This window comes from Meles meles, chromosome 1 (assembly GCF_922984935.1).
Source record: "Meles meles chromosome 1, mMelMel3.1 paternal haplotype, whole genome shotgun sequence".
Classification (NCBI taxonomy): domain Eukaryota; kingdom Metazoa; phylum Chordata; class Mammalia; order Carnivora; family Mustelidae; genus Meles; species Meles meles.
Window position 1 is genome coordinate 185,762,259 of NC_060066.1, and position 8,154 is coordinate 185,770,412.

Genomic DNA, 8,154 nt, shown 5'->3' on the forward strand with positions numbered 1-8,154 from the left:
CACAGAATTCCTTCTCTCTCCAAAAACCTTGCAGTCCTGTCACTGTCACCATACCCATACAACAAGAAATGAAGGAATGGGACACCTGTGAAAAAGATCTACCAGCTTTCCTTCATAGATGGGACACTCCAGAATGGCACCCCAGGAAGACACCAGAAAATGGAACCGGAGTACCTTTTTCCAAGGGGAGTGGGATGAGTGCAAGAGAATCTGTCCATGATTTGCCCCTGTGGTTCCTGGTAAAGTGTGGGATCATTGGGTCTGCTCCCAACCTTGAGTCTTCATAAGTCTCAACTCTGGAGGCTTGCAATCATTATTTGTAATGAGTGGGCAAGCATGGTAGGTGGGGCAGAATATTATCACTTAGTTTTCTTACCTCAAAAAGAAATTTCTCCCTTTTACGAAGATGGTGCCGAAAGCTAAGAAGGAAGCCCCTGCCCCTCCCAAAGCCGAAGCCAAAGCAAAGGCTTTGAAGGCCAAGAAAGCGGAGCTGAAAGGCGTCCACAGTCACAAAAAAAAGATCCGCACATCACCTACGTTTCGACGACCCAAGACTCTGAGTCTCCGAAGGCAGCCAAATACCCTCGAAAGAGCGCCCCCAGGAGAAACAAGCTTGATCACTATGCCATAATCAAGTTCCCCCTGACTACTGAGTCAGCCATGAAGAAAACAGAAGACAACAACACCCTTGTGTTCATTGTGGATGTCAAGGCCAACAAGCACCAGATCAAACAGGCTGTGAAGAAGCTCTATGACATTGATGTAGCCAAGGTCAACACCTTAATCAGGCCTGATGGAGAGAAGAAGGCATACGTTCGACTGGCCCCTGACTATGATGCTTTGGATGTTGCCAACAAAATTGGGATCATCTAAACTGAGTCCAGCTGGCTAAATCTAAATACAGTTTTTTCATGATAAAAAAAAAAAAAGAAACTTCTTTACAAAAATCACAATGAACAGCAGAACTTTAAAAACATTTATTTCAGAAGAGGTCATAGAAATGTCCTTCACATGACTAAGCCTGCTCACCACTGATGTTATTTGGGTTCTTTGGGATTAATTCCTGAGTTTTATGTTCTTAGCCCTTTGGGTACCACACATTGGAAATATTCATCCAAGTAGACTCAAATACCTCAACAGTTAGTGCCCTTGACTAGGTAAGAACTTCCCTTGACCCAGCTAGTGGGGGCACCACATACCCAAACATATGATCCAACTAGTGCCTAAACAGGAAGTGGCTACTGCAAACTACTGCAAAGATTCAGTTTTGCATCTAGAATACCATCTTCCTCTTGGTTTTGTCTCTTACCAGAAAGAGACAAGTCAGCCCAATTTCCTCTATTCCCAAAGTCCTCACTGGTTCCTGGGTCTCTTCTGGTCATGCTCTTACGGTGTCATGGGGCAGAGACCTCAGGTTTGCTCTCTTGCCCTTTGTTCCCTTTGCTAATCTCCAACATGGTGTGATGGGTCGGATCTGAGTCCCGTGTATCTGGCGCTGATGCACCCTGAGGCACAGCTGGTTCTGTTTGAGTACCCTGCTGATCCCTGCTGAAGGTCATGGCTGAGGAAACCACTGATTTCTCTGCTGAGTCAACTGGGCTGGTCTCTGGTACTAATGATGTGTAGCTATTGGCTTCATCCTGTGGCTCATTCAGTAAATTCAGGGCACCTAGCTAGGCTACCACTTCATGGCTTTTCGAGACTGGGATCCCATGGACACATACCTGCTCGTCTTCACTAGAGCAAGATTCACCCTCCAACACATAGCCTCTTAGAGGACTGGAGAGTCCACCCCACCAACCTCAACTCTGTGGAATGGTTGGAGACAACACTTGTCTTCTTTCTGACTTACCAGCCCTCCGCCTTCCAATAGCTCCTTATGAGCTACCATGTTGGGAAACGTGCTCCTGTAAGTGACCTGAGAATGGCCAGGGGGAGGGTGCTTGGACTGCAGAGAGAAGAACACGAGGATTAGAAACCATAAAGTGTCCTCCACTTACTCGCTGTGTGACCTCAGACAAGATATTTAACCTCTGTGTGTCTCAGTGTCCTCCTCCTTAACATGGGATTAAAAGAGTGGTACAAAGATTTGAAAGAATGTATGAGACAGATCTGGGATATTGTGGGTATTTAACAAATGATGTCTGTCTTTATATTAACTATGAACACTGGGCTATTTTGACCTCCACTTTATCACCGAAGTCATAAAAGCTTATGCATTAAATAACATAGCAGCAACATCAACAACGAAAAGCAGAAATACTTATCTCAGAAAAAGTCACAGAAATGCAATTGTGAGAAAATTTTATAAATTAAAAGTCCTAATAGAAAAACAGGCTAGGGGATATGAACAGGCACTTTGATGAAAGAAAAACAAAATGACGGGGCGCCTGGGTGGCTCCGTTGTTAGGCGTCTGCCTTCAGCTGAGGTCATGATGCTGCCGTCCTGGGATTCAGCCCCACTTTGGGCTTCCTGCTCAGCAGGAAGCCTGCTTCTCCCTCTCCCACTCCCCCTGCTTGTGTTCCCTCTCTCACTATCTCTCTCTCTCTGTCAAATAAATAAATAAAATCTTTTAAAAAAAAAGAAAAGAAAGAAAAGAAAACCAAAATGATCAATAAATAAAAATTTTGCTCTTACTAGAAAGAAATACAAATTAACAGAATAATAAAATCAGTTTCATCTGTCATTTTGGCAAAGGTTTTAAAATTACAATACCTTCGGGGCACCCGGGTGGCTCAGTGGGTTAAGCCTCTGCCTAAGCCCTGCCTGCTCAGGTCATGATCTCAGGGTCCTGGGATCGAGTCCCGCATTGGGCTCTCTGCTTGGCAGGGAGCCTGCTTCCTCCTCTCTCTCTCTCTGCCTACTTGTGATTTCTCTCTGTCAAATAAATAAATAAAAATCTTTAAAAAAAATTACAATACCCTCTTACGGGCTGGAAAGTAGAAAACCAGTAATCTTGTATGTTGCTGGAGGCAGGGGCATGTGACTTTTTTTTTTCAAGATTTTATTTATTTGACAGACAGAGATCACAAGTAGAGAGGCAGGCAGAGAGAGGAGGAACAAGTCTGCCCCTGAGCAGAGGGCCCGATGCAGGGCTCGATCCCAGGACCCTGGGATCATGACCTGAACCAAAGGCAGAGAGGCTTTAACCCACTGAGCCACCCAGGCGCCCCAGGGGCATGTGACTTATTAACCCAATTCTGGGGAACAATTCAGGAATATATGTTAGATATCTTAGAATAATGCATATCCATGATGATTCTGGTTTCAGGAATTTATCCTAAAGCTGTAAATATAGCTAAATGCAAGGATATTCTTTAAGCACTATTTATAATACTGAAAAACTGGAAACACACCAAAATCAATTTTTAAAAGGTGACTCTCTCTGGAGGTTACCACCACAGTTTCCTAAGGATAAAAACTATAGTAGAATTCACATTGCCAAAAGAATGAAATCTGTATGTTAAAAAAACAAAAAGTATGTTTAAAAGCAAGCTACAAGCTTGATTTTGAATATGCACCACAAAATTGGCAAAATAAGGTCCTACCACTACAAATAAAAAAGCCTCCAATAGAAAAAAGACAAAGAGTTAGTTATCTGAAGGCAATTCACAGAAAAAGTATAAGCGGTTAATAAAGTTAATAAACATAAGAACAATATTTAGCCTTATTAAGAGAAATGCACCAAGTCAGCAAAAGAAGTTTAATTATAATACCCAGTGTTATTGAGGTATATAGGGAACTATATATTTTCCACTAACTGTTGTTGGAAGTTTAAACTGGTTTAAAAATTTTTTCTGGAAAACCTCCAGCAGTATATTAAATAGCTTTAAAAAAATCACCCCTGGGGCAAATAATACATTATATGTTAATTAAAATTAATTAAAAATAAAGTTTAAAAAGCATGTAATATTAAAGATTAAAATTGTTGCCCAGCAATTCCACTCCTAAGTATATCATTAAGAGAATGAAAATATAAAAAACAGATCAGACCCTGTGCTCCAATTCTAGCACTATACAAAGGAAACAATCCCCCAAATCCATTAAGAATTATGTATTGTAACTTTCTTCACAGCATTATTCACAGTTTTGCGAGTGTAGGAGCTAGTTAAGAAATGTGTTTCTGTAGGGGTGGAGGAAGAGGGCAAGGAGACTGGTTGCATTGATCTCATCTGGTTCCTCATGCATATTCTAATGGATACCACAGATAGATATAAAAATGATTTGAGGATAGCCTGTGTGGCTCAGTCGTTAAGCATCCTTCAGCTTGAGTAATGATCTCCAGGTCCCGGGATTGAGTCCCATGTCAGTCTCCCTACTCAGCGGGGAGCCTGCTTCTCCCTCTGCCTGCCTCTGTCCTACTTGTACTCTCTCTCACTCTCAAATAAATGCATAAAATATTTTTTAAAATGATTTAAAAAGTATGACATATAGTGTGAAGACTATTTTTCTTTTTTAAAATTTTTTAAAAGATTGTATTTCTTTATTTGACAGAAAGAGAGCACAAGCAGGGGGAGCAGCAAGCAGAGGGAGAAACAGGCTCCCCGCTGAGCAGGGAGCCCATGGGCCTGATCTCAGTACCCTGTAATCATGACCTGAGCCAACAGCAACTGCTTAACTACTGAGCCACCCAGGCGCCCCTGAAGACTATTTTTCTAATAGGATATATAAGAGGAGGAAAAAACTGACTTCACACTTTTCCCTACCTCTGCCCTCCAGCCAGATGCAATTTCGGTTCTTCTAAGGGTCAGGATTCTCCTCCCCTCTGGGCCTTCATTTGCTGTTCCTCCTCATCCCTACCTCATCTCTCCTCTTACCTTGGCCAGCTCCCATGCAGATCTAGACCCCAAATAATAAGCGGAAACCCTGGAAACATAAATACTGGTTGGATTAAAAAAGAAAAAAAAAGTCAAACTCCTTTCAAGAGAACTGTGTATAACTGTTGGGTGTGCATGTAAGGCGTGAGACTCCCAAGACTTTGCTCAAGGAACCACTGAAGGTAATGCAAACACACACACACACACAAAAGATTTTATTTATTTAAGAGAGAGAGAGAGAGCAAGTAACCATGAGCAAGGCAAGTGGCAGAGGAAGAGAAGCAGAGTCCCCACTAAGCAGAGAGCCTGATGTGAGGCTCCATCCCAGGACTCAGAGATCATGATCTAAGCTGAAAGAAGACACTTAACCAAATGATCTGCCCAGGCACCCCACAGCCAACTTCTAAAGAAGATGGGTGAGGGGCTCCTGGGTGGCTGTCAGTTAAATGTCTGCCTTTGGCTCAGGTCATCATCCCAGGGTCCTGGGGTCAAGCCCTGCATCAGCCTTCCTGCTTGGCTGGGAGCCTGCTGCTCCCTCTCACACTCCCCCTGCTTGTGTGTTCTCTCTCTCCCTCTCTCACAAATAAATAAATAAAATCTTTAAAAAATAAAAAGATAAAGAGGGTGGGTGGGTCTAGTCAGTTGCAGAACATTTGTTCTGCAAGTTTGGGGCCAGAGCTGAATTGCTTAGGATATAATACGAGAGAAAGAGAACACTTCCCCCAAAGATCTTCTTCTCCAACCTTTTTTTTTATAGTATTCATCCTCTCTGCTAAATAAATTTAGAATAAATGTTTAAAGACTATTGGCTTACGTGGTGCCAAATTAATAACTTGCTCCAGACACTCAAGGAAATGTCCATCGTGTTTCTGCTTATCTGCACAGTACTGCCAAAACATCACTTTCATTGTTGCAGGCTCAGTACTGAGCACTCCAAAAAAAGCTTATAGAATGAATAAGTAATGGGATGCAGTCAAATGGAGACATGACTGGTTCTTTCAGAGAGATTTAATAGGAAACTTGGGACCTGAAAAAGAAGACTATGACACAAGCCCATTTTGTAAACTTGAGTGTTCCGCTCTCAGCCAGCTGCTTCCTGCTGGGGGGGTGGGGGGGGGTGGGGGTGGTCAGCATGACCTGGTAGAAATAGCCTAGAGCTGAGTGAGATTCAAGAAAGCGGATTTCGGGGCGCCTGGGTGGCTCAGTGGGTTAAAGCCTCTGCCTTAGGCTCAGGTCATGATCCCAGGGTCCTGGGATCGAGCCCCACGTCGGGCTCTCTGCTCACCCGGGAGCCTGCTTCGTCCTCGCTCTCTGCCTGTCTCTCTGCCTACTTGTGATCTCTGTCTGTGAAATAAATAAATAAAACCTTTAAAAAAAAAGCGGATTTCTTTCTTTTAAAATTTAATTCCAGTATAGCTAACATACAGTGTTAAATTAGTTTCAGGTGTACAGTATAGTGATTCAACAATTCCATACATTAACGCTCATTACTGTAAGTGTCCTCTTCATTCCCTTTGCCTATTTCACCCATCTGCCCCATCACCTCCCCTCTGGTAACCCTCGGTTTGCTCCCTCTAGTTAGTAGTCTTGTTTTTTGGTTCGTCTCTTTTTTTCTTTGTTCATGTGTTTTGTTTCTTAAATTCCAGGTGTGAATGAAATCATACAGTATTTGTCTTTCTCTGACTTATTTCACTTAGCATAATACCTTCTAGATTCATTCACGTCATTGTAAATGGCAAGATTTCTTTCTTTTGATGGATGAGTAATATTCCCTTGTGTGTGTCTGTGTGTCTGCATGTTTGTGTGTCTGCACGTATACACACACATACATACCACATCTTCTTTATCCATTCAATTATCAGTGGACACTTGGTTTGCCTCCATATGTTGGCTATTGCAAATAATGCTACAATAACATAGGGGTGCATATATCTTTTCAAATTAGTGTTTTCATATTCTTTGGGTAAATAGCCAGTAGTAGAATTACTGGATCAAATGGTAGCTCTATTGTTAATTTTTTGAGGCATCTCCATACTGTTTTCCACAGTGTCTGCACCAGTTTACATTCCCACCAAAGGGTTCCTTTTTCTCCATATACTCACCAATTCTTGTTGTTTCTCATGTTGTTGATTTCAGCCATTCTGACAGGGGTGAGGTGATATCTCACTGTGGTTTTGATTTGCATTTCCCCGATGATGAGTGATGTTGAGCATCTTTTCATGTGTCTGTTGGCCATCGTATGTCTTGTCTGGAAAAATAGCTGTTCATGTCTTCTGCCCATTTTTTAATTGGATTATTTGGGGGTTTTGGTGTTGAGTTGTATAAGTTTTTCATATATTTTGGGTACTAACACTTTACCTGATATGCCATTTGCAAATATCTTTTCCCGTTCAGTAAGTTGTCTCTTAGTTTTATTCATTAATTCCTTTACTCTACAGAAGCTTTTTATTTTGGTGTGGTTCCAATAGTTTATTTTTGCTTTTGCTTCCCTTGCCTCAGGAACCATATCTAGAAAAATGTTGCTACAGCCAATGTCAGAGAAATTACTGCCTGTGCTCTCTTCTAGGATTTTTATAGTTTCAGGTTTCACATTTAGGTCTTTAATTTATGTTGAGTTTATTTTTGTGTATGGTGTAAGAAAGTGGTCCAGTTCCATTCTTTTGCATGTAGCTATCCAGTTTCCCCAACACAATTTAAAGAGACCTTCTTTTTTTTTTTTTTAAGATTTTATTTATTTATTTGACAGACAGAGACCACAAGTAGGCAGTGATGCAGGTGGCGGTGGGGGAGGGGAGGCAGGCTCCCTGCTGAGCAGAGAGCCTGATGTGGGGCTCAATCCCAGGACCCTGGGATCATGACCTGAGCTGAAGGCAGAGGCTTTAACTCACTGAGCCACCCAGGTGCCCCAAAATACCTTCTTTTTCCCATTGCATGTTCTTGCCTCCTTTGTCATAGATAAACTGGCCATATGATCATGGGCTTACTTATTGTCCCTGCTTTTCTGTTGATCTATGTGTCTATTTTTGTGCCTGTATCATCCCGTTCTGATCTCTACATCTTTGTAGTACATCTTGCAATCTAGGATTGTGGTACCTCCAGTTTTGTTCTTTTTCAAGGTTGCCTTGGCTATTTGGGGTCTTTTGTGGTTCCATACAAATTTTAGGATTATTTGTCCTGGTCTTGTGAAAAATGTTATTGGTATTTTGATAGGGATTGACTTAAATGTATAGATTGCTGGAGCCCTGGGTGGCTCAGTCTGTTAGGCGGTTGACTCTTGATTTTGGCTCAGGTCACAATATCAGGGTTGTGAGATGGAGCCAAGGCCCTCATCAGGCT

The 8,154-nt window shown here is 42.1% G+C and overlaps 1 pseudogene; it reads left to right on the forward strand.

Annotated features, from left to right (window-relative positions):
• Positions 1-406: 406 nt before the first annotated feature.
• LOC123930670 lies at positions 407-873 on the forward strand (annotated as a pseudogene).
• Positions 874-8,154: the final 7,281 nt, after the last annotated feature.